At 41.3% G+C, this 8,434-nt stretch overlaps 1 long non-coding RNA gene across 3 annotated transcripts; it reads left to right on the forward strand.

Moving 5' to 3' along the window:
• Positions 1-6,685: 6,685 nt before the first annotated feature.
• LOC145006032 (uncharacterized) lies at positions 6,686-8,220 on the forward strand. 3 transcript variants are annotated; one of them, XR_013662758.1, is made up of 6 exons: positions 6,686-6,793; positions 6,905-6,979; positions 7,093-7,207; positions 7,507-7,590; positions 7,777-7,897; positions 8,102-8,220. It is a non-coding gene; the product is annotated as an uncharacterized LOC145006032 (long non-coding RNA). The 3 variants fall into 3 exon arrangements; XR_013662757.1 differs by lacking the exon at positions 7,093-7,207; XR_013662756.1 differs by lacking the exons at positions 7,093-7,207; positions 7,507-7,590.
• The last annotated feature ends 214 nt before the right edge of the window (positions 8,221-8,434 follow it).

The raw sequence follows: 8,434 nt of genomic DNA on the forward strand, positions 1-8,434 counted from the left end.
CGAACTCAGGGAACAGAAATTAAACTAATAACTAATTTTAACTAAACATGTAATAAAAGTAAAGGTTTTTCTCTAGTTTTACAAGACTAGAAACTTAAACCCACCACCTAACAAGTGATTAACTAAACAACTAAAAACAAGTAAAAATTCACCAAATTTGATAAAGAGTTTCTGATTAGGTCAAACCAATTCACTCCTATGGTTATTTGTATAATAAAATGATAAATTAATTGTTAGTGGTTACCAACTATAGTGGTTAGATTCATGTTCACTATTACTAACCCGTAGACAATTAATCAATTCAAGTAGTGGCCAATTGTTTAAACTAATGAATTCCCTAGTTAACTTATTTGGATTAAATAAGATTTGTAATTGGTTAGTCAAGTTTGTGATTCAACTAACCTCTTGTTTGTTGGTTTCTCAAACAAGTTCACACATTAATTTACCCATTCTCTAATTAATCCTAGTTTCATGTTCATTAATCCTAGACATATGATGAAGTGTTCACATAAACATATGAGGTTAACAACTAAGAGACGTTCATGCAGCTTAATTGTCTTCTAATTAACAAAAAATAGTTATGGTCAATGCATAAGGTTCTTTAACAAACTTAATTTAATAAAATCACCAATAAACAATCATTAAAAGTAATCATCAAACCATAGGAGTAACTTGGTTCGTAAACAGAAACAATATGAATTTAGCTCATGATTATAGTGGAAACAAGCTCAATAAGAAATTTAAATAAGCTAGTCATGATTCAATCCTAAGATTAAGTGGAAAATATAACCTAATTCGCCTTGAGTCTTCAAAAGATCAAATGTTAGGGTTCTTCAGGTCTCCAAAGGGTTCTTCAATCGCAGGTGTATCTCCTAAAAAGCCAGAAAAGTCTTCAATTCGGAATAAGACTCTATATTTATACTTATCACAAAACAGGGGCAAGTCGGCGACTAGATGTGGAAAATCCGTGTACGGCAAGGATTCTTGACTTTTCTTCGGGAACATTCTCGGGAACTCACCTAGTAGCTTTGTGGACTCGCCGAGTAGCTCCAGATATCTTCTTTTTCTTCTTCTTTAGCTTCTAATTGCTTCTCCTTATTCCTTTTTTTGCTTCCAAGCATGTCTTCTAGATTGAAAACACAATTTAGACATTAGTAAGTACCTTTGTCCACATAATGCACGTAATTAGCTAAAAATGAATAAAAATATTTACTAAACATATGGCTAATTATGCACATATCAGTGGATATTTTGGGTATTTTGGATTATGTTTGAGAAATTGATTTTGATGGTTAGGTGTTGGTTAGAGCTGAGGTTCGGAGTCGGGGCCTCATCAGGTATTGTTCATTACAGAGGTGATTTTCCTCACTGTGTTTAGCGGGTCGAACGCACCAATACCAACCCATGATTATTATGAAAGGATGCTAGATGTCTGCATGGCTCTTGCATGTGGTCTGTGCTGGTATGTATACCGAGCGAGGCTCAATGCCAGGGGAGGCCTGATGACTTTATAGTATGCTATTGTTTTGTGAATAAAGCATATGTTAGAATGATTATATGTTATATGTGTATTGGGCGGGGGATGATGTTAGGAGGGGCCTAGTGAATGACAGATCTGTAACCCGAGCGGGGCTTGATGTCTTGTGGGTCCCGACTTGAGCCCATCACATCCACCCATGTTTCCGCATTATGATGATTTTGGGATGTTACAGAAACCCAATTTTTTTGAGTTTGCTCCCTATTTAAAGAAATGAAAAGGCTAGGGTTTGCTCATCCTCAGCCTCCATCAGCCCCCTCAAACCCTTAAGAAAACCCTAATCATTTTCCTCCATTATTGAGCTAGTTTAATGTTCTTTGAAGCTAAGGAAGGAAGAAGGAAGCATATATCAAGCAAGCAAGTCTCCATTTTTCACCTTTGTGCTCTTATTGTAACGTCATAAAATTCCAAACCAAAAATTTTTCATTTTTACAATCATCAAAACATGAGAAATAAGTTTAGGTTCCAATGTAACAATTTAGTCACAACCGATTACATAACAAAAGATCACAAAATGGTTTCCCCGAGTGTGTGTACGATCACGCCGGCGCCTTCCCACGGTCCTCGCTAATACCTGAAACACATAACACAACAACTGTAAGCATAAATGCTTAGTGAGTTCCCCAAAATACAACCTACGCACGTACGCCTTTCCAGGCCTTGACCTTCCGGTCCATGTGTCTCAGGGGACTTCCGTCCCGACTGAGTAAACCTTCCGGTCCTACCCACGTCAACCTTACAGTCTATATGACCACGCCTTCCGGCCCATAACATGTTGCCTTCCGACCCAAATCAAGCATATCATACATGGCACATATAACGAATAACTTAACACACATAAGGCATATATCTCATATCATATTCGACCTTCCGGTCACACAGTCAAAACCCTTCCAGGTACAGCATAGTGAGGAGACTCACCTCGTGTGCCTCGCTAAGTCGCTAATCGCGAATCCTGGAGTCACTCGTGCTCGCACCCTCGAGCTGTAATCCTCCTATGATATCATGAATCTATAATTATTACTTGTACCACTAAGGTTGACCATCCATATCAAGTCAACACAGGTTGACTTGGTCAACAGTCTTTGGTCAATTTGGACCGGACTCGGCGAGTGCACTATAGTGACTCGGCGAGTCTATGCGTTTTAACCAACTCTCAAGGATTTTCCCCTTTGACGCGTCGAGTACTCCCCCGACTCGACGAGTTCCACCTGGGCCTGAATCACGGGGCCACCGCAACTCAACTCGCCGAGTCGCAAGGACAACTCGGTGAGTCCCAACTTGACTCGGTCCACCTGTCAAAACCTTTCCAACTCTCTGCAACTCACTGAGTCACCCACAACTTGGTCAGGACTACACACTGGGTGGTCTCAAGGACAGTCTTCAAGCGACTCGTCGAGTCTGTTCTTCAGACTCGGTGAGTCCATGCCATGCACCAGCTAAAACTGGCTTTTGCGGTCAGATCCGTTCCATACATACATAGATCTGGCCTTCCCAAGCTTATTTGTCACGTAAAGTCTCAGTCTTGGTCTCCATGCAACGCATACAAGGCTCATTTTGGAGAAATAACCTCTAATATGGCAACCCTAGCTTCTAACTCAAAAGAATGGACATAAAGCTTGTCATATGGGGTCTCCTGGACCTTCTAAGGTCCAGATCTAGGTTCCATATCTCCATGGGACCTTTCATACTTCCAATTTAAGCCAAGAAATGCAAGAAGAAACCCTAGATTTGACATAAGGACCCAAAATACGAAGTTTTGGCTCTGAATGTTACCTCAAGAAGGCTCCCTTGATGAAATAGAAGCAGAACCAAGCTCCCCAACTCTTCAAACTTGATTTTCTCCCTCCTTTCTTGCAATAATACACAAAATGATGAACAAATGGCCTCCTAACACACTCACAAGGGCTCACAGTCGTATGGGTGCTCTAGGGTTCAAGGTGGCCGCAAATGAAGGCCATAAGGTCCTTTAAATAGGGCTTAGGACCGGGAAATTAGGGTTTCATTAAACAGCGCGGACTTTCCGAGTCCATCCCTTGGACTCGCCGAGTCCGGACGCGAACCTCTGCCCAAAACCGCGACCCGACTCGGCGAGTTCGACCTCCAACTCGCCGAGTCCCCTCACAGAATATCAAAAATATGAAAATAAAGATACCTGGGGATCCGAGCTGTTACAATTCTCCCCCACTAGAATAAGACTTCACCCTCGAAGTCCCGCTAGGCAAAAAGCTCCGGATGCTGCTCCCGCATCTCACGTTCCGGCTCCTAGGTCATCTCTGATCCTTTCCGATGCTGCCACTGAACCAATACCAGGGGTACCTCCTTGTTCCTCACAACCTTGATCTTCCGATCTCTGATGGCTACTGGTCTTTCAGCATAATTCAGGCTTGCATCCACCTGAATATCCCCTAATGGAACCACCGCCGATTCGTCGGCTATACACTTCCTCAACTGCGACACATGGAAAGTGTCGTGAATCTGTCCCAACTCTGCTGGCAAGTCTAAATGGTAGGCTACCCGGCCCACCCTCGCGATCACACGGAAAGGACCAATATATCGGGGCCCCAACTTGCCCCTCTTCCTGAACCGAATCACTCCCTTCCAAGGAGAGACCTTCAGGAGTACAAGATCACTAACTTGAAACTCAAGCTCGGACCGTCGTCTGTCTGCATAACTCTTCTGTCGGCTCTGAGCGGTCAACAACCTCTGCCGAACCATCTGAATTTGCTCGGTCGTCTGAAGCACGATCTCCGTGCTACCCATAATCTGCTGTCCCACCTCACCCCAACAGATGGGGGTGCGACACCTCCTCCCATACAACAGCTCAAAGGGCGGCATACCAATGCTCGAACGATGGCTGTTGTTATACGAGGACTCTGCTAAAGGTAGATAGGTGTCCCAGCTCCCTCCGAAGTCCAACACACATGCCCGAAGCATGTCCTCGAGTGTCTGAATCGTCCGCTCACTCTGACCGTCTGTCTGGGGATGATATGCAGTACTGAAATGTAACCTAGTACCCAATTCCTCATGGAACTTCTTCCAGAACCTGGAAGTGAAACACACGTCACGGTCCGAAATAATCGAGATCGGCACCCCGTGCCGAGATACTACTTCCCTCACATATAACTCGGCCAACTTCTCCGCAGAAAAGCTCCCGCTAATGGCTAGAAAATGAGCGCTCTTCGTCAGCCGATCCACGATCACCCAAATCGCATCGACTCCCCTCGCCGTTCGTGGTAACTTGGTGATGAAATCCATAGAGATTTGTTTCCACTTCCATTCGGGAATCTCTAGCGGTTGCAGCTTACCGTGCGGTCGCTGGTGCTCGGCCTTGACCTGCCGACAAGTCAAGCACCTCTCGACAAACCAAGCGACATCCCTTTTCATACAGGGCCACCAGTACTCCTTCTTGAGATCCAAATACATTTTCGTAGCACCAGGATGAATTCAAGAATTTCGATCGATGTGCTTCCTCCATCAAAATAGTGCGCGCACCGCCCACAAACGACACCCAAATCCGACCCTGAAAAGTCATAAGCCCTCGACCATCCGTGACAAATCCTGATATCTGACCTACAACCCGCTCCTTCTTCTGATGTTCTGGCTTTGCAGCCTCACTACAAGAAAAAAGGCCTTTTACGACGCGCAAAATACGACGCTCATTGATCTATGTTACGCAAAGGAGAGTGACATTAGAAAAATGTCATCTCTTCAAAAAATTTAAGGATAGAAGACACGCATTATTGCGCGCCCTTAAATTAGTGTCTAAAAAAAAACACGGAGGGCACCTATAATAAAATGCGCATCGTCTAAGGATGTCGCTTTATAATTTTTAATGGAACGCGCGTTCCATCCTTTAACAGTAGGGGGAAATGAAATTCTGAAAAAATTAAAAATCCCGCCTTCCTTTTTTTCTCCTTTCCCTCTTGCCCTGGACGCTCCTTCCTTCCCCCTCCCGACATTGACTGCTGCTTACTTCTTCCCTCACTTCTACCTACTGGAACCACCATATCTCCCACTCGATGTTGAAATTGTTAGAAAAAGCCCTAATTATACTCTCAAGTCTAAATACAGAAAAAATAGAAGATGGTGAAGAAGTAGCAGTAGAAAAAGCCCTAATCGGAGGTGGTCCTGTTCTTCATTGTTTCTTCGATGTTGAAATTGTTAGAAAAAGCCCTAATCGGAGGTGGTCCTGTTCTTCCTCCCACCACGATTCCCAGCTTTTGTTCGCCGGAACACCGATTCCACCGTGGTTTCTGATCCACGCTGACCAGTCGTCCCAGTCTTCAACGATTTTCTGCCATTCAAATCCGGATGGGTTGAAAAGAAAAGGGGCGAACAGCCACGACACGACTAGGAACCACATTGAGATGGTTAGGTGGCTCTGTATTTGGCGTCGCCGTGGAGAATTGTGCGACCGAAATAGTGAAGTTTGGTGCCAAGAGAGAAGGTGAAGAAGACAGCGGAGAGCTGGAGGTTCATGATTATTAGACACACACACACACACACATAATTGAATTCCATTTCTAGGGCAATAGCAGGCAACATCGACACACTCTAAGATTGCAACCTTCTCACCGTCCGTCTGTTTGGTATGTCTCCTCCCAACGTTGATGGTGGTGTTGCCGTCTCAACTACTCATCTCCTCCACCACCGCCTTCCATTCCATCTTTGTTTGCTCCCAATTCCATCTTTGTTTGCTACGTGTCCATCATAAATGATTTTTCTTTTTGTTTTTTTTTTCTGGCAGAGGGACGTCAACTCAAGAAGGGGCGTCAAAATTTTGAAATTGGAGATGGAAAATTTCTGCTTTTGTCTACGTCTTCTATGTTCCATTGTCGGATCTAACCACCTCCGTATCCTCAACGATCGCCTGCAATATGGTTGATTTTGTTGATGGTTTGAAGGTTTAGGTTCAATCGATTGTCCTACTCCAGCCATGTCACTTTCTTGGCGGATTCAGTTAGATTCCCTCGACCTTTGAATTTCTGGACCTGTAGATCGATAGGTGCGATGGTTGTTAACACTTGCCACTGTTGAAAGGTTCTATGTCTTCAATGGTCCGGCCTCATACCCGGTCCTCATCTGTTACTCTACCCCTGTATAATCACTAAATCATCATATTCTTTCAATTTTCTCCAATTAACTTCATTAGTATTGTTCTGTTCCATTTCCAAATACCGTTGATACGGTAAAAATCCATGAGGATTTGGAGATAATACTGACATGTTTGTTGTTTTGGCCGCCGCCCACCAGGTGTTTGATTAAATGCCTAGATGACTTATTCTATTATGTTATCATGGTTTTATCTGTATTTTATCATCGCTTCATTTTGTTTTCTTAATAAATTACTTTTACCTATTTCAGAAAAGTCAACCTAGGATGGGCTTCATGGTAAATTAAGAAGATTTGAGGGACCACAGAAGGTTGACGCCTCAACAGGTCTCGCCCATTTTCATTACTCTTTGATTTTAGAATACTTTTGATAAGGTTTGTTCAATTTAATAACCCCATCTGCATCTAGCTTAATTTATGAGATTAATTGTATGATTTAGGAACCCCATTAGTGTGCGAGGAGTACTCCTTATTGGAAGCAACTATGTTTGGATTTCGAGTTCATAAGCTTAAGTCTTCATTTTTCCTAATTAAGGGTCTCTCTACTATGTCTATGTGAGGGGTATTCCCTCATCATCTGATTTATGCTTCAGTTAGTATTTTTGTTTTGACATATATGATAATTCTAGACTTTCACCCACATATGTTGATCTGATTTTTTATTTTAAACACCTCTACTTTATGTTAATTGCATATTTTAATGTTCTGGGTCCGATTACCTTGGTTTTAAAAACCAGAACATTGACTGTAATCCTGCTTTTATTGTTCTGGGTGACACCTTCTGATGTAAAGGATCAAGTTGATTTAGATGTGAAGGAAAACGTTGATTATTATGTGTTTTGAATAAGTTTCAGATGGGAATGGAATGGTAATGTGAAGGTGGAGGTGAAAGTGGTTGGCCATGCAATGTTTGATACTTCTAAAGTAGAGAATATCATGTATGATTAAATTTTTATATTTGTTTTTCTTGATTAATATTTGTATCTTTGTTATGTACTATTTAGTATGATGGAATCAGAAAACAAATGGAATGGGAATGAAAGAAATTAGTTTTTAGTATATTAAGTTTTCTAATTTTCTAAAGAATAGTTTCTTATTTAGAATTATTTGTATTTTTCTTTTAGGGTTTTCATTTTAGAATCATCAAATTCTACCAAAGGGAAGAGACAGCTTCTTAAGCAATATGAATTTCATTCCCCTAATCAACAATATTTAGCCCGTTAATGGTACTTAATCATCTATCAGGTAGAAGCTTTCAAGATTCAAGTTTTTGATGATTATGTAGTAATTGTAGCATAAGTAACAGTTGTTGAATATCCTTTCTTTCCGAGTATCTTGCTGTACTTTTGTTTTAATATATGCATACCAACTTTGTATCTGTAACTAAGATAGCATTTCTGTTTGGTAAGATAATATAATAATTAATAATTTATTTTGTAAATTTTTCAGGTCAACTTTTTCAGAACTTTTATGCATTAAATGACCGCTTTCTATGCCGATTTTCCTGGTATGAATTACAATGGAATCGGAGTTCGCTATTCCATTCCATTGTATGTTTTGTTTCTACAAAAAATGGAATTCAATTATGTTATGTTCTTTTGGATATAAGTTTGTAACACATGGGATTTATGATTGTAGCAAACAATCTTTCTTTTCTTTCTAGACATGATTAAAGGCATGTTTTTGGCTGTAGTTATTGGACCACCGGTTGTGGTTGCCATCATTTTAATAGTACAGGTATTATTCTATCTCTGAGAAATTTCATTTACCATGTCATCAAAA

Source organism: Lactuca saligna, chromosome 7 (genome assembly GCF_052625555.1).
Source record: "Lactuca saligna cultivar CGN05327 chromosome 7, ASM5262555v1, whole genome shotgun sequence".
NCBI classification, from domain to species: Eukaryota; Viridiplantae; Streptophyta; class Magnoliopsida; order Asterales; family Asteraceae; genus Lactuca; species Lactuca saligna.